Source organism: Myodes glareolus, chromosome 26 (assembly GCF_982192425.1).
Source record: "Myodes glareolus chromosome 26, mMyoGla1.1, whole genome shotgun sequence".
Classification (NCBI taxonomy): Eukaryota; Metazoa; Chordata; class Mammalia; order Rodentia; family Cricetidae; genus Myodes; species Myodes glareolus.
In genome coordinates, this window is record NC_142051.1 from 12,007,726 (window position 1) to 12,030,705 (window position 22,980).

Genomic DNA, 22,980 nt, shown 5'->3' on the forward strand with positions numbered 1-22,980 from the left:
TTCCAATTTTTGATTTGTCTTTTCCTCCATTTCTTCAATGGAAATTTTTGTTTCCTCTTTGAGGGCCTCTATCATCTTCATAAAATTATTTTTGAGGTTGTTTTCTCCTGCTTCATCTGTGTTGGGATGTTCTGGTCTTGCTGGTGTAGAACCTCTAATTTCTGCTGCTGCCATATTGTACTTTATGTTGTTGAATGTGTTCTTACTCTGCCGTCTGCCCATCTCTTCCTTACAGTCGGTGCAGGTGGGGCCTGTACCTCTGTGGGTCAGCCTTCCAATTTATATTTATCCCTCTTTCTTCCCTGGCAGTTGCTGTATCAGGAAGTCCCCAGCCTGCCCTGGCCTCTCTTTAGCCTCTCCTAAGTCTCTAGAAAGCTGAAGAGCAGCTTTGTTTTCTGAGGAGAGATTCTGGCTGAGGAGCCTGAGGAGGAGACCTGAACTCAGAACAGGATTTCCTGGTAATTGTGTCCTGAATCCAATTGCGCGATAGAAACTACATCTAAATATTTTCACAAATCCTGCATTTGTTAGGTGGAACAAGATGCTGGGACACAGGTGATGCAGGGGCTTGACTGTGGTTTGCATGTGTAAGGAAACGTGCATGTATTCCCATACAAGTAAATGGAGCAAAAATGAAAAGAGAACAGAGGTATATTACTGAATAGACAGTGATGTTTCCTTTCGCAGCAGGTAAAGGAATGCCAAAGGCCTTTATATATTATAAAACTAAACAGGTGAGAGAGCAGAGAGGTGGGGCATGAATAAATACCAAGATAGGCAGTGTACAGAGAACCAAGTGTGGACTTTTTGCTAGAAGCCTTCATTCCCTCGAGTCTCCTGAGTCCTGTGTGCCTACTTTGTCCTCTGTGAATAGAGGCCAGGTTCACTCTGTCCCAGACTGTCTGTGTCTGTCCTTCGAAAGCCATGTGGCTCTACCTGGTGGGTCTAGTGGGCCTGTGGACCCTCCTGTGCTTGATCAGGTGGTGAGCCATCTCCAAGACAAGCATGTCTTCATCACAGGCTGTGACTTGGGCTTTGGGAACCTGCTGGCCAGATATCTGGACAGGAGAGGCATGAAGGTGCTGGCTGCATGCCTGACGGAGAAGAGAGCCGAGGAGGTGAGGAACAAGACATCAGACAGGCTGGAGACAGTGATTCTTGATGTCACCAAGACAGAGAGTATTGTAGCAGTCACTCAGTGGGTGAAGGAGCGTGTTGTGAACAGAGGTACCTTTGAGATCCCTGTCTGTGTCTGCTGGTTTGACTCAGTGTTTGAAGGGGCCTCTGGGTATACTCCCTGGTAAGATGCTTTATGTGGGTTAGGCACTGGAAGTATCAGCAGCCTCATGCTCTCTCCTGAACATCACCTGAGCACTTTCTCTCTCTCCAGCTCCTACCTGCTGTTTCTCAATCTCTCTGGTCTTGGTAAGAAGTTGCCCTTTGTAGGATTCACCTTCTCACCTTCATATCTGTGATCTGTCCCCTTCTCTATGTAGACAATGTAGGCTGCTGGATGCTTACCACGGGGTTCCTTTCTGAAGCAGAGGATGGGACTGTTCCCTGGGCTAGTTGTGCAGGGATCTGAGGCCATACTTGGTGGAGCTCCTGGGTCAGCACCATCCTTGCTCTTACTTGCCACCTGCCATCCTCTGTGGATGGGGACAAGACTGCTCCTGTGTAGAGCAGCCATGACAAGACTAAGGACTGATCTGGGAAAATAGGATAGAAGTTACTCTTCTTTCATCCAGCTGACAGTGCTAATTGTGATGGCACAAAAGACCACTCTTGGTTTAAAAGAAATCTAAGAATAAGTTGAAAGCATGGTGATTGTTCTAACAACTAGAAAATGTTAAACAACAAGATTTAATCTATAATTTAGCACCCAGTGCATAAAAACTGTTAATGTTTTCACCTGTGTGCATAAAGTAAATGCATTCTTTTCACTTAGAAAGGTGAGCAATTTTTATCTCCACTTTTCTTTGATGATTTTAGTTTTAAAACATGGTTCCTCTGTTTGTTGACTATTCTGGAACTCTGTAGACCAAGCTGGCCTCCAACTCAGAGATCAGTCCTCTTGTGTCTCCCAACTACTGGGATTAAAGGCGTGGGCCACCACAGCCTGGTTTGCACGGTAATATTTAATGAATTAAAAAATCTGACCATCAAGAAAGCCTCACTAATGTAACCATATCTTGGGGTCAGATGCTGGGATTGTTTGGAACATTTGTGTTTGTTTTATCTTAGGATTTTAGGATAGGAAATGGATACTGACTGGTCTTGAACTCACTACCTTTCTGCCTCAGACCCTCCTGTACCAGGATTGCAAGTCTGTACCACCACCCACATCTTGTTTCCTGCATTTATGATCATAAGCACTGCCCTGGTACTCAAATTTCTGAGCTTGTGATGGCATCCTAGCCATAAAATATCTCAGTTAAACAGTTTGTGTTTCCAGAAGGATAAGGTATGGTTTAGAGTGAGTTGGCACATGGCTTTTAGGGCCAATTCTTCAAAACAAATAAGCACCACATTAGCCTTAAAACAGGTAACCTGCAGTAGACAGGTAAGGTGGTTGACAGTGAGTGTGCTGCTGAGGTGTCCAGCACTGACAAGATGGCTGCCTGGATTCTGCAACAGTGACTGAAAGAGACCAGCGACAGCGAGCGTCCTGTGTATGAGCGGGATGAGAAGGTTCTGTTTTCTGGGGCAGAGTGTGGAGCTGTGCTGTAGCCTTGCTGCTCCCTCAGGTTGGCCTTGTATTTTGTAAGTTCCCCGGGGAAGTTCCTCAGTGTTGATGCTGAATGTGCCAAGGCGTATCTATCTGCCAGAAGACACCCTGGGAGTGGTCATTGCCTACCTCATTTGTTTATTCCTGTGGTTTTTATTTGCTTGTTTGTTTTTTAAGGAAGGATGTCCCACCTGTGTTTCACAGATTTGTCTAGGTTATTGGGCTACTAGACTACTGTCAATGCCTCCCCAGTTCCAGGATTATACACAAGCTTCCTTTCTGGCCTTATCATGTGGGTTGTGGCACTCAAATTCAGGTTTTCATGCTTGGGAGGCAAGTCCTATGCACACTGAGCTTTTCTCATGACCCTTTCTCCTACTTTTCTTTGCCACTTGAAAGACAGAGGCCGCAGTGTGTAAACTACTTAGAGAGATCTGAAAGCACGGCTGTAAGTGAAAAGTATGTGCAAGCATGACATCAACCTGTAAAACACAAGCAGAGCATCTTGTTATCAGTTTAGCAGAGGCATATTGTCCTGTGCTCGGTCTCGCCTGCAATAACCACGCGGGACACAGGAGTCTACTGTAGAAATAGCTTTAATGTCTCTTGGGAGCTAGAGCATAAGCCACATGGCAGAGACCCAGATATTAAGGAAGCCATCCCTTATATATGAAACAGACCCTGCTTCGGACGTGTCACTCTTGGATTGGTCCGCTGCTCCCAGTCCCAGGTGATGCCTTGGGAGTAGGCGGGGACAGTAGTGGAAAATTACCAACACGTGTGCGTTCACCTGGCGGTGAAGCCGGATGTCAGCACCATCTTGTGATGGAGAATGTGGCTGTGGCCTTCTACATCTCCCCCTAATTTTACTTCTTTGCAGAAAGGCAACTCCCTCAGAAGGTAAAGATAGAGGTCGCACTTCCCAAAATAGAAACATTAAAATGGGCTTACACGGAATCTGCCCCTAGGCTCATGACACCTGGAACTTATCCGGCCTGCCCTCTGCCATTTTTTTGGGGAAAGGGAAATATACGGCAGGAAACCCTTATGTAGGGCGACTTATCTCTCAGAGAGGGCCATTCTCTGTGCGATGTTTTTTAGTTCCACAACCTTTAGGGCTAGCTAAGCCAAGCACTCCACCCTGTGCCATGGACCACTGTCCTAGGGGTGCAGGAGCTGGTTGGCTTAAACCTTACTGCTTTAACATAGATAACCACACATAAGCAGAGGCTCCCTATTCCAGGGCAACCAGCACTGGTGCAATAACCACTTTGTCCCTACGACTTTGGGATTTGAGTCAGCAGACCATCCAGAGGAGAAACACTATTCCATAGCGTAGGACCGTTTCAAAACATTTCCACCCCCACCCATTCTTTGAAGTAGGGGATGAAGGACACAACCCAGGACTGGAATCCTTCGGCCAAGCTTATGCCCACTCGCGTGGAGTTGATTGTCACGATGGACCGTCTCAAGGAGGACAGTAAATCATCAAAATTCTCCTGCAAGATATAAAGACAATTTTCGGGACAAGTTAGCCATTTTGATAAAGTTTTCATATGGTACACTGGTCACACATAAGGCTGGAGTTTTCCATTCACAGCTCAATTGGGCAAGCTGCCATAAGATATCCACCTGTTTAAGAACCATTATTCCACCTCTAATAGATGTATCTATGGTAGCCTGCTGATCCAGGGCTGTAGCCACTGTGGTAGATAATTGATTGAGGGTCTTTGTTTTTCATGATATAGGCCGTGCTGCCCCAGTGGCGCCTAGGAAAAACCCAGGCCCTGTTTGTTGATATTAGATTTAAGATTTATTGGCTCCCGTATTCCTTGCCGGGTACAGTGGCCTCGGGCTCCAGAGCCAGCCCGCCATCCAAGGGCTGTGCGCGGCCCTGGGCCTGCTCGCTGCGCTGCGCGGCTCCCTGTGTCCCAGGCCAGGAAGTGGCGGCTCCACCCCCAGGCGCCCCCGCCTTCCCGCGGGGCCAGCCCAGTCCTCCGCGGCTGTGTTGGTGGGGGAGTGTGGCGGGAGCCGACACCCAGACCGAGGCGGCACAGGCCGGCAACATCTCAAGGTCCGCGCCAGAGCCACTGCGGCTCAAGGGGCCGATGGGAGAGGCGGCGACCAGGGCCGCTCCCCTACTAGCAAACTCTCAACACCTGTGCCACAGCAAAATCGGCTGTAAACTCTCACAGATCCAGCCAACGACCCAATCACCCCAAAATCCAAGGGCCCTTCGCATCCACCTCCCTGCGGATCCCGAAACACCAGACAAGCCAAGCATATATACAGCAATCTTTCAGGAGGACTTGAGTTCTTAAAATGTTAAGCAGTTCTTAAAAACTTAAGTCGCACTATGTAGATGTAATACGGTACTGCCTGTTTACTGTGTCTAAACCTTAATTGCGCTTTTATTATGATAATTACGACCAGTCCGGCCTGAAGTTAGCATAGTTTAGCGTAGCCAAATGGAACCAGAGCCATTTTAGCCTCAGAGACCCTCACAGTTTTAGGTACATTGCAAGCCTTCTGCATGCCTGGCTGCTTGTGGCACCGCTCTCATTCTCGGTACTGCTGTCACACCCTCCAGGCCAGGCACCAACTGAGCCAGCGCAATGTGCCCCCCACCATAGCCACCAAGCAAAGCTCAGCTGCACCCACTCTGAGCCCAAACCGGTGTATGGAGCAAAGCAGAATTCAGAGAAGCAGGCTTGCTGCTCTGCAATCACTGAAAGGACCTCATTTAATCTTTTAGGGAATTTGGGCGCCGTTAATCTCTCTGGCTGCTTCCTGCTGTATTGGGACGCTGCATTTTAGGGGTAAACACTACAACATTTCAGGAGGTCTCGGTGATTCAAACCACATAAATCCCAAGTACACCCTTAGGCTCTCCTTTTCTGTGGAGACGAAAACAGAACCTCTTTTCCAAAACATCATATCCTTAGCAGTTTCTAAATTTAAATATCTTTCTCCTGTCCAGTACACAACAGACAACACACATAACATAACATAAAGCTTTTGACCTTGTAAATCAGCCTTCTCCCCCATTTTTACTTTTTTAGAATCACTGGGGGGTCCTTTTTAACTTATCTGGGTGCGCGCGCACAACCTCCCACTGTTGCTTAGTTTTTGATATGTTTTTTGGACTTTAGAGCGTATCTCTCTGAGCATGTATGTCTGTAGTTTTGAAATTCTCCTGGTCTCCAGCGGTGCAAAGTTCTTCTTCCCCGGTTTCAGCACCAGATGTCCTGCGCTCGGTCTCGCCTGCAAGAACCACGCGGGACACAGGATTCTGCTGCAGAAATAGCTTTAATGTCTCTTGGGAGCTAGAGCATAAGCCACATGGCAGAGACCCAGATATGAAGGAAGCCGTACCTTATATATGAAACAGACCCTGCTTCGGACGTGTCACTCTTGGATTGGTCCGCTGCTCCCAGTCCCAGGTGATGCCTTGGGAGTAGGCGGGGACAGTAGTGGAAAATTACCAACACGTGTGCGTTCACCTGGCGGTGAAGCCGGATGTCAGCACCATCTTGTGATGGAGAATGTGGCTGTGGCCTTCTACAGCATATCATGTGCTCAACATCTGTTCTGAAGATCAGCAGCTGACAAGTGACTGCTATTGCTTCCTGTGCAATACACTTTGCCATGAAGGGTTAAAGGAGGCTAGAGCCTCGGGGATGGGTTCCCCAGCTCTAATGATATCACGCTGCTGTGGGACAATGATCTCTTCTCCTGTCACTTGTCTTATTTTAATAAAACACTGATTGGCCAGTAGCCAGGCAGGAAGTATAGGCAGGGTGACTAGGCAGGAAGTGTAGGTGGGGCTATGAGACCAGGAGAATTCTGGGAAGAGGAAATGTCGCTCTGAAGCCATCACCCAGATGCAGAGGAAGCAAGGTGAGAATGCCTCACTGATAGCAGGGACCATGCCCTGTGGCTAACACTGACAAAATGATGGGATATTATAAGTTATAAGAGTTAATAAGAAGCCTGAGCTAATAGGCTAAACAGTTTATAATTAATATATGTCTTTGTGTGTTTTCTCAGGGCGTAAATGACTGTGGGATCTGGTGGGACAGAAACCTCAGTCAACACCATGCCATTCTTCATTGTGTCCTAGTCTCCAGTAAACACATGTCTAAGCTGTCTTATCTTATGGAGTGTGCATTTCATCCATAACTATACCTGTGCTGTGGGACTCTCTCTCCTTCCCACTGTCCCCAGGACTCTGGGGCCTGGTCAACAATGCTGGCCTCTCCATCCTCTCCAGTCTCAATGAGTGGATGAAGAAAGAGGATTTTGCAAAGATACTGGATGTGAACCTGTTGGGCGTGATTGAGGTGACTCTGAGCATGCTGCCCTTAGTGAGGAAGGCAAAGGGCCGTGTGGTCAATGTTTCCAGAGCCTTGTGTCGAATATCGATGTTTGGTGGTGGTTACTGGATCTCCAAGTATGGCATAGAGGCATTCTCGGGTTCCCTCAGTTTAGGACAGGGATGTGGGTATCTGAGAGAATCATTGGAATATGTTTTTTTTTTTTAAACAAGATCATTAGGAGGCCATCATGAAGAAGACACTCTCTGGTTTGGGGGTTCTGTAACTGTCTCATTGTTGGAGGAAGGGGATCATTCTCCAGAAACACATTTTCACGTCTCCAGTAAAGATAGGGATGTAACAGAAGTTTTTACTTCCTTCCTTCCTTCCTTCCTTCCTTCCTTCCTTCCTTCCTTCCTTCCTCCCTTCCTGCCTCCCTCCCTCCCTCCCCCTCTCTCTTTCTTTCTTTCTTTCTTTCTTTCTTTCTTTCTTTCTTTCTTTCTTTCTTTCTTTCTTTCTGACACAGTTTATGTAAACTTTCCTTGACTGAAATTTACTAGGTAGACCAAGTTGGCCTCAAATTTATTCAGACCTATCTCCAGAGGACTGAAATTAAAGGAACCTGTCAAGATAAAAGTTGTGTGCCAGCATCCTGCTTGGTTCAGTTAATCATATCCTGCTTGGAGCTGTAGATATGGCTCAGCGTCTATGTGCACTGGCTGCTATTCTAGGGGATACATGTTCAATTCCAGGACCTACATGACAGCTCACAACTGTCTATGACTGCAAGATATGACACCCTCACACAGACACACGTGCAGGAAAACACCAATGCACATGAAAATGTAATATCCTGCTGCAGCAGAAGGCACACAAAAAGAAGACATATGATATTTTGGGAAGAGTCCAAACTCTTGACCTTTAATGATGGTCAACTTGAGGATGTTACTGAGGTGAGCTGAGCATCTCATTCAGGTCATATTGTAGTTTCTAGACTCTTGTTAGAGTCTGTGGTCAACTCATTATAGAATCACAAGAAGGCTTTCCCCCAGATCTTAAAATCCCTGACAACTGAGAAACTGAAAGAGGAGAGAGAGAGACTGTGGCCATCCTTGCAGTGAGCAGAACAGTTATCAGACTTAGGGTCCTAAAGCAAAAAGCCAAGCGGGAACCTAGCAGCCTGGTGAGGAGGCCTGTTGGGGAAAATGATCAGTCTTAGGCTCTCTGTGGCCATTGAACGTGCTGCTAGCTGCTATTCGACAAAAGGATAAGTCATATGATACAGGCAGGAGGATGAAAAGGTGAGCACATGCAAGCATGTAGGGAGCATGAGAACCACAAACAAAGAAGTACTTTATATCTTCTTTAGGCAAATCGGAAGAGACTGAATCAGGGGAGCCATGTGTGCCATGTCAGTTGTAGAGAATGGGGAGATGGTAAATGTGAGAGGCACTAAGAATGTGGCCAGAGACTGTTTCCAGGAAGATGCTTGTAGGAGCCATGGCTCACCTGGACTGAGACGGGTTTGGGGAAGGTTCAAACCTAAGAGTGAGGAGGAGATGACTTGGGCAAGGATAACCCCTTTGCACCTGGAATGTGTAGACAGGTCTAACCTGGAGTCTAGTTTTACGCCAGAGAACTACATGCACCAAATACTTAGGGTGACACTTAAAGCGCAGAGGCATTGCCCTCACCATGAGTTTCATCCCCATCTGCTGCACAACACCTGTCTGAAGCTCGTGGCCTCTCCTCACCACAGGCTGACGTTGTCACATGACTGTGCTCTGATTCTGAGTGACCTCACAGCAAGTGAGGTAATTCAGAAGCTCTGCCCCCAGGAGACTAGAAGCAGTTGGCCAAAGCTTGCCTGTCATGAGGGGACTATTTAGGAAAACTGATTGCGTACAGCCATGTCAGGCCACAGCTGAGAGAAACAGGACCGTATAGGTTCCTATATTTTATAAAATGCTTGTTGCTGAGGGATCTTATACAGCGACAGAATAGCAGCTAAAGTATGATATGGCAGCACATACCCAAGTTAATGCAGCTACCAAAAAGACCTGGAATAGACTTCTATCTCTAAACAGCAGATTGAGGAATTGTCCAGCATAAGGCAGGCACCGGATGAACTGTTTGAAGACTTTGTCTCCAGACTTATGCAGACATCAAACAGGTTGATTGCAGATACAGAAACAGGACTATAGATAGTTAAACAGCTAGCCTTTGAGAATGCTGATGCTATACATAAGCTGCTTTAAGGCCTTTTAGATAGAAAAGTAACAAACTGATTGTATTCGGATTTGTTCAGATATTGACCACTTGCATACTCAGGGAATAACCGTAGCCGTTGTTGTACAGAGATACAGTTAATGATGTTCCCTTCCAACAAAGAAATCAAGGCCCAGGAACAGTGAGATGCACTGGGTCTCCGGGAAGCTGCTCTGGGTGTGGTCTTCTGGGGCATCACATCAGGCAATGTCCTGATTGGAGAGTGAGCGTGAGGGCAGAGAAGAACCAGGACTGTGCAAGAGATGCAGGAGTGAGAAACATTGGACTAGGAAGCACAGGCCAAAGAGAAATGACCAAGGGGACCCCCTTTTAGGAAATGGACACAAGGGCAAGCCCCAGGTCCCTAGACAAATTTTGGGGTAACCCAGCAACTTCTTCTCCCACAAGAAAACCCATTCAGAGCAGCCCCAGGCATCATAGGGCTCAATCTCAGGTCTTTCATATACACAGTTCTGACTCCCAAAATGGGGGTGCAAGCTCTCCCCACTGGGGTTTCTTAAGAGCACGATAGGGCTACTGTTGGGATGAAGTAGCATCACTATGCAAGGGATCCTTGTTACCCCTGGAGTCATTGACACTGATTACGAAGTAGAAATCAAGGTTATGACTCATTTTCTGTGATAAACACAAGCCAGAGGTTTTCACAATTAATTTGACTTCCCATTGTGCTAACGAAAAATCAAAGAGAGATAAAAGAGGAAATGTCAGATTTGGACCGTTTGACACCTATTGGCTACAAGTCAAAGTTTCACAGAAACCAGAATTCCCTTTGTTTACAGATGAACAAAAGTTTTTCTGGTCTTATGGATACTGGTGTGGATATACCTGTCAGTCAATGACCTTCAAAACTGCCAAAAACAGAGTTTTCAAAGCTACAAGTGATTGGTCAGACTCAAAATCCTGAGCAAAGTAGTAATGAGCTGTACTGAAAGGATGGAAAGGGTCATGAAGGAACTTTTCAGTCATACATTGTTCCTCATTTACCTGTAAATTTATAGGAGTGACTTATGGTCCATATAAAGGTATATTTATATTCCCCCAACAGTTATTGCTAATTAAAAGTTTCAGCAAGGATTGTTACCGATTCAGGGTCTAGGCAAGGAAAATAAGGGAAGAATTAATCCTATCACACCTAGCGAAAGGTCTCCCAAGGTAGCATTAGGATATTTTTAGGAGAGGTCACTGAGAATCCTGCACTCCATGCAGGTTACCCATTTGTCTGGAAAAGTAACAAGCCTGTATGGGCAAATCAGGGGCCTCTAATAGAAGAAAACTTACAAGCTGCCGAACACTAGTGCCAGAATAGCTGGGTAGATGTCACAATATACCATCCAATCCAACCCCCCCTGTAATTTTCCTATTCTTCTAATTAAAAAGAAGTCAGAAAAGTAGAGATTAATTCAGAACCCAAGAGAGGCTAATGGAACCATGCTGTTGATGTGAGCATTACAACCTGGGTTGCCTCCTCCTACCGCTATACCAAATGAAACCCATAAGATTATTTTAGATTCAAAAGATTGCTTTTATGCATCCCTTTGGAACCACAAGAGTGTCAAAGATTTGCATTTAGTATAACCTCAGTTAATTTCAAAGAGCCAATTAAAGATATCAATGGAGTGTCTTCCCTCAGGGTATGGCAAACGGTGCTTCCTTGTGCCAGAAATTTTTACCTCAGGCTATACAAGATGTTACACATCTATTTCCACAGGTTTATATTGTCCATTATATCAGTGATATTTTACTCGCCCAAAAAGATGAAGGAATTTTACTTGAGACAAATGGACAACTACAACAGAGCCTTACCCATGCAGTGTTAATTCTTGCTCCAGAGAAAGTGCAGGGTACCCACCTGTCCAGTATTTAGGGCATATAGTGGTGCAGGAGAGTTATTTGTATTCTGTCAATCATGTATTTTAATAAAACACTGATTGGTCAGGCAGGAAGTATAAGAGGGTTAATCTGACAGGAAGTAGAGGCGGGGCAATGAGACCAGGAGAAGGCTTGGAAGGAGTAGGTCCATTCCTCCATTCCTGCCCAGACCACAGAGAAGCAAGATGTAACCTGCCCCACTCGAAAAGGTACTGAGCCCATGGCTAACACAGACAAGAATTATGGGTTACTGTAAGTTGTCAGAATTAGTTAATACGAAAACTGAGCTAATGGACCAATCAGTTTACAACCTAATGTAGACTATGTGTGATTTCTTTGGGACTTGCCTGTTGTGGGGTACTGGGCGTGACAGAAACCCCAACAAGCCGGCCCTCATGTTACAGAGACAAATGGACTACTACAACAGAGCCTGGGTTAATTGCAGGGTTAATTGTTGCTCCAGAGAAAATACAGGGCACCTACCTTTCCAGTATTTAGGTCATATGTTACATCCTAAAAAAAATTAAGCCTCAAAACTAAAAATTAAAAAGAATAGTTTAAAGACTCTAAATGATTTTCAAAAGTTGTTGGAAAACATCTTTTTTTTAAATTAACTATTAATTAACTTAAACAACTGAGAACTTATTTAATGTATCGTACAGGAGGCCTTGATCCACTAAGTACAATTCTTAAAAAGAACAGTGATCTAAATTCCACTAGACAGCTTACAGAAGCTGCCAGAAAGGCACTCACACAGAGAATGCTATAAAGAGATAGCAAGTGCATTGTATTAATTGTGATCAGGCTTGGCAAGCATTATATTATCTAAAAAACTTATTCCTACAGTAGTATTATAGGAAAATAGTCTACTTTTTGGGCAATACCTTCCTTTTTCACCAGTTAAGGAGTTAAACCCTTATTTTTAAGCAATAGCATGCTTAGCACAGAAAAACAGTAGAGAATCTAGGAGATATTTTGCCAGAGAACCTGCTGTGATCAACATTCCTTCTACTAAGGCACAGATTAATTATTTCAAAATAGTGATTCTTGAGCAATTGTGTTTGCTCAATTTGAAGGCCAGATTGACCATCTTTTACCAGCTGATCCGTTGCTGCAATTTGCACAGCTGCATTCCTTTATTTTCCCAAAACTTATAGCAAAAGATCCCTTAAAGGATGCTGTGTCAATTTTTACAGATGGTTCTTCCAATGGGAGACTGCATATGTGGTCAATGTGAAGGATGTGTAGTGCAAACAGAAGTGGTCTCAGCTCAAATATTCCTGATTCACTAGCTGAAGGAAATGCTTTAGATGGTAACCTTACAAAACTAATTACTTTGCCTCCGGTTGAGCTTCCTCAGAGATAACATCATCAAAATAGTGTAAGTTTAAGAAAACAATTTAGATTAACAAAAGAAGCTGCTCATAAATTATTAAACAATGTGATATTTGCTCACAGTATTTTTCTGTACCTCATCTGGGGTAAACCCCTAAGGACTGTTTCCTAATCATTTATGGCAAATGGATATTACTCATATTGCAGAGTTTGACAAATTAAGATATATACATGTGACAATCAATACATGCTGCGCCAGCACGGCAGCTGTCGTTCTTCTGAGTGAGAGATGTCCGGATTAACACACAACAAACTTCAGGTTCTGCAGATAAGCCTTTATTCCACTTTCTTACACAGTCTATATAGACCTAAGCAGGGGAGGCCAAACTAGCAAAAGCAGGAAGCTCATCACTGTAATTCAATGGTTTCGGGGTAAACATTCTTAGAAATAATGCTGTACAGATTGTTCCTGCTTTTGTTCCTGTTTTCAACCAACTGCAAGAGTGCAAAACAGATCAAATGGGGGTCCAAAGGCCTGTCTTCTAGGGATGCAACAATTCCCCCCTTTTTATTTTAAAAGCATGAGAGCCCCTGTCTTAGGACTCCCCCAGATAGAGACTTTTACCCATCCACATGAGGCCTTAATCCCTGTCTAAGACAAGCTGCTATACCAGGACAGTTGCCTGTCATAAGGATCCATCATGACTTCTGCAGCATCTGCAGCCAGACTTGGGGCACTTCCTGATTACCAGAAGACAGCCTGAGCCACACTTGTCGAGTAACAGTGTGCTATATGTGAGTTTTCTGCATAAAGCGGCAGAGAATCCAAAAAAAAGATAACCCTAATAGCAATATTAGTACAAGTGAGCATTCCAGACAATCACTGAACCCAGCTCCCAAACTGGGCCATGGTATTCTACTGACTGGATCCAGATGCAGCAGAGACCTATGAGCTATTAATACTAACAATATGATGAGCTGTCTGCAGGGTGAAATTCAAAAAGGAGGAATTCCAAGGGCCATCCAAACATGCATTCAACTGTTCAACCACATCAGAAGCATTTACAACATTAGCAGGTGTAACGCACAAGACACTTGTTGTAGGAGTCAAAGGGAATCAACCTGTTCTTGAAAAAGCACAGTTTGTTGATTTAAATTTAAAAGTCCAAGACCAATATGAGAGTCCAGAGCACTCTGTGTCTGCAGAGATTCGCTAACCCTTCCAGACAGCTGATCCACAGTCTCTGTAGTCACAGCTGTCTGTTAAATGGCACTTCTAGCAACCGTAGCTGCAATGGCAGTGACAGTAATAGCAGCAAAATTGCAGCTGTTTGCCCGCTGTCGATAAAGGATGATCTCCTGATGCTCTTGAGACACCAGCACAGGCAGAGAAACCATAGCAGGCACTCGAACGATCAAAGCTCCATCAGAACCGTTCCAGCAATTACTCAGCTTGCAGATCCTGGAAGAACAATTAAGAATATCGCCCTCCGGTGAGTGCAACCAGGCAGGATGGAGTTCCTTTGTTTTAATAGCCTGCCTGCAGCAAGGTAGGACTGCAGGCAGGGAGATTTCTGGCCAGCAAGGGGCACTGATCCTGTAGCAGAAGATACAATGGAGGGTAAATGTGCTCCTGACCCACCACAGAAGCCCGACAAGGGAACACACAATTTCCCTGCCACCTTATCTCCCTGGGTATTTGGAAGGGGTGACTTCCCCCAGCTAAGCCCTCTCTCCTCCTATCCCATCCCGGCTTTCAGCCAGGAACCCCTTCCCTTCATCCCTCCCTTTTTTGGGGCCTAAAATCCCCCAGCCCAACCTGTGTGGGTGCTGGGACAGGGCGGTGAGTGCAACCAGGCAGGAGGAAGTTCCTTTGCTTTAATAGCCTGCCTGCACCAAGGTAGAACTGCAGTCAGGGAGATTCCTGGCCAGCAAGGGGCACTGATCCTGTAGCAGAAGATCCAGTGGAAGGAAGAGCCATTGGAGAGCATCTGAAGGAAGAGATGGGCAGGCGCCAAGGCAAGAATTCCTCCAACAGTATCAAAAACAACATGAAAACACCAGATCCCAGATATTTTACTACAGAAGGACTTGAGCACCCTATTCCGGAAGAAGTGGGAAACAGTGTCATTATGAAAGCAATGGAGTCCCTTAAACAGGGTATGAATAACTCACTTAAAGAAATGGAAGAGAAGTATAACAAAAAGTTTGAAGAAATGAGTAAATCCGTAAACGACACCCTGGGAAACCAAGAAAAAACAATCAAACAGGTAATGGAAACAGTTCAAGAATTGAAAACTGAAATGGAGGCAATAAAGAAAACACAAACCGAGGGCCAGCTGGATATGGAAAATCTAGGTAAACAAACAGAGACTTCAGAAACAAGCATAACCAATAGAATACAAGAGATAGAAGAACGAATCTCAGATTATGAAGACACCATAGAGAAAATAAACGCTCTGACCAAAGAAAACAGCAAATCCAACAAATTCTCATCACAAAACATTCAGGAAATCTGGGACATAATAAAAAAACCAAATCTAAGAATAATAGGGGTAGAAGAAGGAGAAGAATTGCAGATCAAAGGTCCAGAAAATATATTCAACAAAATTGTAGAAGAAAATTTTCCCAACCTAAAGAACGATATTCCTATAAAGGTTCAAGAAGCATACAGAACACCGAATAGACTGGATCAAAAAAAAATCCCCTTGCCATATAATAATCAAAACACAAAGCATTCAGATTAAAGAAAGAATATTAAGAGCTGCAAAGGAAAAAGGTCATGTAACTTATAAAGGTAAACCTATCAGACTTACACCAGACTTCTCTATAGAAACCATGAAAGCCAGAAGGTCCTGGATAGAGGTACCGCAGAAACTAAGAGACCATGGATGCAAGCCCAGACTACTATACCCAGCCAAGCTATCATTCACTATCAACGGAGAAAACAAAATATTCCAGGATAAAAACAAATTTAAACAATACGTAGCTACAAATCCAGCCTTACAGAAAGTATTAGAAGGAAAACCACCAAGGAATCCAACATTTCCAACACTGCCTACAATAACTTAGACATCTAGCAACCCTTCACAAGCACAACTCAAAGAAGGGAAACACATACACTTTACTACCCCGCCCCCCCCAAAGTAACCAGAGTCAACAACCACTGGTCATGAATATCACTTAATATCAATGGACTCAATTCACCTATAAAAAGGCACAGACTTAGAGATTGGATACGAAAACAGGATCCAACATTCTGCTGTTTACAAGAAACACACCTCAACCACAAAGACAGACACCTACTCAGGGTAAAGGTTGGGAAAAGGTTTTCCAAGCAAATGGACCTAAGAAACAAGCGGGTGTGGCCATTCTAATATCTAACAAAATCAACTTCAAACTAAAATCAATCAGAAGAGACGGAGATGGACATTTCATACTCATAACAGGAACAATCCATCAGGAAGAAGTCTCAATCCTGAATATCTATGCCCCTAATATAAAGCCACCCACTTATGTAAAAGAAACACTTCTAGAACTCAAGGCAGTCATCAAACCACACACACTAATAGTAGGAGACTTCAACACACCTCTCTCACCAATGGACAGGTCAATCAGACAGAAACCTAACAGAGAAATAAGAGAATTATTGGAGATATTGAATCAGACATCTATAGAACATTCCACCCAAATAGGAAAGAATATACCTTCTTCTCTGCAGCTCATGGAACCTTCTCGAAAATTGACCACATACTCGGTAACAAAGCAAACTTCCACAGATACAAAAAAATATTAGTAACCACCTGTGTCCTATCAGATCACCATGGATTAAAGTTAGAATTCAACAACAATGCTACCCCTAGGAAGCCAACAAACTCATGGAAGTTGAACATCAACTACTAAATCACCCCTGGGTCAAGGAAGAAATAAAGAAAGAAATTAAAGTCTTCCTTGAATTTAATGAAAATAAAGACACAACATACTCAAACCTATGGGACACTATGAAAGCAGTGCTAAGAGGAAAGTTCATAGCACCAAGTTCCCAATTAAAGAAAACGGAGAAAACACACATTGGAGACTTAACAGCACACTTGAAAGCTCTAGAAAAAAAAAGAAGCTGATTCACCCAGGAGGAGTAGAAGATTGGAAATAATCAAACTGAGGGCTGAAATCAACAAAATAGAAACACAGAAAACGATCCAAAGAATCAATGAAACAAAAAGCTGGATCTTGGAGAAAATCAACAAAGACTGACAAACTCCTCTCCAAACTAATCAAACGACAGAGAGAGAACATGCAAATTAATAAGATCAGAAATAAAAAGGGGGACATAACCACAGACACAGAAGAAATTCAGAGAATCATTGGATCTTACTACAAAAGCCTGTATGCCACAAAATTGGAAAATGTAAAAGAAATGGACTGGTTTTTAGATAAGTACCATATACCAAAGTTGAACCAAGACCAGGTGAACAATCTAAATAGACCTGTCAGTTGTGAAGAATTAGAAGCTGTTATCAAAAATCTCCCTACCAAAAAAAGCCCAGGACCATATGGTTTTAATGCAGAATTCTACCAGAACTTCCAGGAAGAGCTAATACCTACACTCCTTAATGTATTTCACAATATAGAAACAGAAGAGTCATTGCCAAACTCTTTTTAGGAAGCTACAGTTAACTTGATATCAAAACCACAAAAAGACACAACCAACAAAGAGAATTACAGGCCAATCTCACTCATGAACATTGACACAACAATTCTCAATAAAATACTGGCAAACCGAATCCAAGAACACATTAGAAAAATTATCCATTATGATCAAGTGGGCTTTATCCCAGAGATGCAGGGTTGGTTCAACATACGCAACTCTATTAATGTGATCCATCATATAAATAAACTGAAAGAAAAAAATCATATGATCATTTCATTGGATGCTGAAAAAGCATTTGACAAAATTCAACACCCCTTTATGATAAAGGTGTTGGAGAGATTGGGGATACGAGGATCATACCTAAATATAATAAAAGCAATATATAGCAAGCCGACAGCTAACATCAAATTGAATGGAGAGAAACTCAAAGCCATTCCACTAAAATCAGGAACACGACAAGGCTGTCCTCTCTCTCCATACCTCTTCAATATAGTGCTTGAAGTTCTAGCAATAGCAATAAGACAACATAAGGGGATCAAGGGGATTCGAACTGGAAAGGATGAAGTTAAACTTTCGTTATTTGCAGACGATATGATAGTGTACATAAGCAACCCCAAAAACTCTACCAAAGAGCTCCTACAGCTGATAAACACCTTTAGTAATGTGGCAGAATACAAAATCAACTCCAAAAACTCAGTTGCCCTTCTATACACAAAGGATAAAGAAGCAGAGAGGGAAATCAGAGAAACATCACCTTTTACGATAGCCACAAATAGCATAAAATATCTTGGGGTAACTCTAACCAAGGAAGTGAAAGACCTATTTGACAAGAACTTTAAGTTTTTGAAGAAAGAAATTGAGGAGGATACCAGAAAATGGAAAGACCTGCCCTGCTCTTGGATTGGGAGAATCAACATAGTAAAAATGGCAATTCTACCAAAAGCAATCTATAGATTCAATGCAATCCCTATCAAAATCCCATCAAACTTCTTCACAGACCTTGAGAGAACAATAATCAAGTTTATATGGCAAGACAAAAAACCCAGGATAGCCAAAACAATCTTATACAATAAAGGAACTTCTGGAGGCATTACCATCCCTGACTTCAAACTCTATTACAGAGCTACAGTATTGAAAACAGCTTGGTATTGGCATAAGAACAGAGAAGTTGACCTATGGAATTGAATAGAAGACCCGGATATTAACCCACAAACCTATGAACACTTGATTTTTGACAAGGGAACTAAAGGAATACAGTGGAAGAAGGAAAGCATCTTTAACAAATTGTGCTGGCATAACTGGATGTCAACCTGTAGAAGAATGAAAATAGATCCATTTCTATCACCATGCACAAAACTCAAGTCCAAATGGATTAAAGACATCAACATTAATCTGTCCACTTTGAACCTGATAGAAGAGAAAGTGGAAAGTAGTCTACAAGACATAGGCACAGGAGACCACTTCCTAAGTAGAACCCCAGTAGCACAGACAATAAGAGAATCAATGAATAAATGGGACCTCCTGAAACTGAGAAACTTCTGTAAAGCAAAGGACACTGTCAGTAAGACAAAAAGGCTGCCTTCTGACTGGGAGAAGATCTTCACCAACCCCTCATCAGACAAAGGTCTGATCTCCAAAATATACAAAGAACTCAAGAAACTAGACACTAAAACTCTAATTAACCCAATTAAAAAATGGGGTACTGAACTGAACAGAGAATTCACAACAGATGAATTTCGAATGGCCAAAAGACACTTAAGGTCATGCTCAACCTCCTTAGCGATCAGGGAAATGCAAATCAAAACAACTTTGAGATACCATCTTACACCTGTCAGAATAGCTAAACTCAAAAACACCAATGATAGCCTATGCTGGAGAGGATTTGGAGTGAGGGGATCACTCATCCATTGTTGGTGGGAATGCAAACTGGTGCAGTCACTGTGGAAATCAGTGTGGCGATTTCTCAGGAAACTGGGAGTCAACCTCCCTCAGGACCCAGCAATTCCACTCTTGGGAATATACCCAAGAGATGCCCTATCATACTACAAAAGCATTTGTTCAACTATGTTCATAGCTGCACTATTTGTAATAGCCAAAACATGGAAGCAACCTAGGTGCCCCTCAATAGAAGAATGGTTAAAGAAGGTGTGGAACATATACACATTAGAGTTTTACTCAGCGGTAAAAAACAATGACATCTTGAATTTTGCATGCAAATGGATGGAAATAGAAAACGCTTTACTGAGTGAGGTAACCCAGACCCAAAAAGACAAATATGGTATGTACTCAGTCATTAGTGGATTCTAGCCATAATTAAAGGTCTTTGAGCCTATAATTCGTGATCCTAGAGAAGCTAAATAAGAAGGTGAACCTGAAGAAAATCATATAGTTATCCCCATGGATATTGGAAGTAGACAAGATTGCCAGGCAAACTCAGGTGCATGGGGGGTGGGGGGTGGAAATAAGGGGAGATGGTTAGAGAGAAGGGAGAGGGGGAGGATTGGGAATGGCTTGGGGGAATGGGATGGGGGAGGGAGGAAGGATGGATATGGGAGCAAGGAAGCATATATCTCAACTAAGGGAGCCATTTTAGTGTTTGCAAGAGACTTGATTCTGGAGGGGTTCCCAGGCCCAAGGAGAGTTCCCCAGATTGTTCCCTGGGCAGCAGAGGAGAGGGTGCCTGAACTGGCCTTGGCCCATAACCATACTGATGAATATTTTGCATATCACCATAGAACCTTCATCCGGTGACGGATGGAGATAGAGACAGAGACACATATTGGAGCACTGGCCTTAACTCCCTAGGTCCAAATGAGAAGCAGAAGGAGGGAGAACATGAGCAAGGAAGTCAGGACCGCCAGGGGTGCGTTCACCCACTGATACAAGGGGACTGATCGAATGAGACCTCACCAAGGCCAGCTGGACTGGAATTGAATGAGCATGTGATCAAACCAGAGTCTCTGAATGTGGCTGACATGGGGGCTGACTGAGAAGCCATTGACAATGTCACTGGGTCTTGTTTCGTCTGCATGTACTGGCTTTTTGGGATCCTAGTCTGTTTGGATGCTCACCTTCCTAGACCTGGAGGGAGGGGGGAGGAACTTGAACTTCCCACAGGACAGGAAACCCTGAGTGCTCTTAGGACTGGAGAGGGAGGAGGAGAGGGAGTGGGGGGAATGGGAGGGTATGGGGAGGAGGGGAGGAAGTGGAAACTTTTTATAAATAAATAAATAAGTAAATTAAAAAAAAGAATATCGCCTTCCAAAGTGCCATTCCACAATACAAAGAAAAATGGGGCAGGAACACAATCAGAGGATCCAATAGTCATATTGCATCCAGCACTATAACAAATCAGGCTCTTGAGTGATACATTCTCCCCACATAACTGTAGGGTGGAGATTAAAATCTCTCTCAGCATCCCAACACCGAGGAGCAGGTTTGGGACCATAGGTATTATGCAATACTAACTGGTATTAAAAGTGGGGGTTTTCTCAGCAGACTACCTATCACTCATAATTCTGTTGTTGTTACCTGAGTCATCACCTGAAGCAGAAAGAGCGTTGTGGTCTTTACCCTGGGTCACTGGCCTTATGCACAGCTCTGGCACCCAAATTGGTTTATCAACTCCTGGAGAAAGAACATGGACAGCCCCCCTCACCTTTGCAACAAGGGGGTTGGTTCCATCCATCTTCCTGTTTGCAGATCTTTCCAATGAATCCGTCCTAGGCTCTGAGCCCTAAGTTGTGTATGGCACTCCATAGGCGAGCACCCTTCAGCATCCACAGTCAAAAAATTTAAAATGAAGAGAATGGTGAATAATTGAGTTGCTGGGGAGAATATGAACTCCCCCCTTTTAATTGTTTGAAAATATTGCTTGAGGGTCTGATTGGCTCTTTCCACAATTGCTGGACCCATTGGGTTATATGGGATGCCTGTTTTGTGGGAAATTTCATAAACAAAAAGGATAATTTTTTTTTTGCTGATATACACTGGGCTATTATCTGTCTTAATAACCTCAGGTTTGCCCATATAGGAAAAAGCAGATAGCCAGTGTGCAATGGCATCTTTTGCTCATTCTCCTGAATACAAGGATGCGAAAATTACTCCTGAAAAGGTGTCTACTGATACATGGATAAACTTAAGCTTCCCTGCGGTGGGCAGGTGTGTAACATCCATCTGCTGTAATTGATTTGGTCGTAAGCCTTGTGGGTTAACTCCTAAATTGGGGCTGCTTAGGAAAGGAGCACACTGAGGACAAGATGATGTAATGGCTTGTGCTACTTCTCGTGTGCATCGAGTATGATGCTGAGGGAAAAGTGCATTACGGTGAAATTTATCATGTATTTCTTGGGTGCAGTCAGAAGTAAAGCAAACACGTGTATATTTGTCAGCTAAATCATTACTTGCTGACAATGGCCCAGGCAGCCAGGTATGACTGCGGATATGTCCAACAAAGGCTCAGTCCACTGCCAAATCAAATGCTTAATGCAGCTGAGCAAATGATGGACCTTAGAGGTAGGTGATACATATGCAGATGTCTCCAATGACTTAAAGATGTGGGCCATATACACATTATCAGTATACAAATTTACAGGTTCCCCAGGGAAGAGCTGAAGTGCAATGAGGCAAGCTGTTACCTCTGCAGCTTTGACTGATACATCCCCCACAGGATGTTTCCATGCTTTTCCTCCAGAAACCACTACCGCATTACATTTAGGGGAAGCATCTGTAAGGCCAGCACGAGCTGAGGGTATGGGAGATCCTCTAATCATTCTGGGGAATATAACGGGATGATTTTTGAATAGGACCCTTAATGGATGCTGAGGATAATGAGAATCAAAACTTCTGGAAAAGGAGGTGAGAAAAAGGGTCCACTCATCATGGTACTACTGTAAATGTGCTAGCTGGTCTTTAGTATAAGGTGTTATAATCTTGTCAGGGTACTTCCCAAATGTCTGGGCAGTAACCTTCTTAGCTTTCCAAAGTAATTGTAATATAGCTTCATAGTATGGGGTGACTACCCTCGCTGGAGAGACAGGCATGTGTGCCCATAAAATAGGTCCATCCTGCCAAAAGACTCCTATAGGGGCAAAATCGGAAGCAAGAACTACAAAATTTAATGATTGTTCATAATTAATCTGCTGGAGATGGACCCTTTCAGTGTTGTCCAGAAGAAGCCTTAAGGCCTGCCTGGCTGCAGGCATCAGTATTCGGGAAGAGGTTGAGTCAGGATCTCCCAAGAGCATATCATACAAAGATCCTAAGTCACCTGTTTTGATTGTTAGTGAGGGGCATATCCACTGTACGTCTCCTAGTAACTGCTGCCAATCATGTAAGGTTTTAAGATGAGAAGTGTCCATAGTTCATTTTTTTGTTTAATTCCATTCATGGCAAATTGTTACTCAAGATAGGAATATGGGGTGCTTGCATTTGAACCTTCTCAAGAGCTATGATCAGCCCTGCCTTCTCTAAATTCTGTTGCATTTTAGTATAAGCCTTGAGCAGTTGATCTTGATCAGGCCCTGCTATTAATAAATCATCCATATAATGAACAATATATAACTGTGGAAACTGACAGTGGACAGGCTCCAAGGCAGCAGCAACATAAGTTTGACATATGATAGGACTATTTACTATGCCCTGTGGGAGTACAATCCATTGGCTTCGCCAAGCTGGTTCCTTAAAATTAACTGAAAGGAGGCTAAAAGCAAAATGAGGACATTCCTGTTTGACTAGAGGAATAGTAAAAAAAAAAAACAACAATCCTTTAAATCCACTATAATTATGTGCCA

General features: G+C 43.5%; 1 pseudogene; it reads left to right on the plus strand.

The window, feature by feature from the left end:
• Nucleotides 1-924: 924 nt before the first annotated feature.
• Nucleotides 925-22,980, plus strand: part of LOC148117733 (retinol dehydrogenase 16-like) — a 46,539-nt pseudogene continuing 24,483 nt past the window's right edge.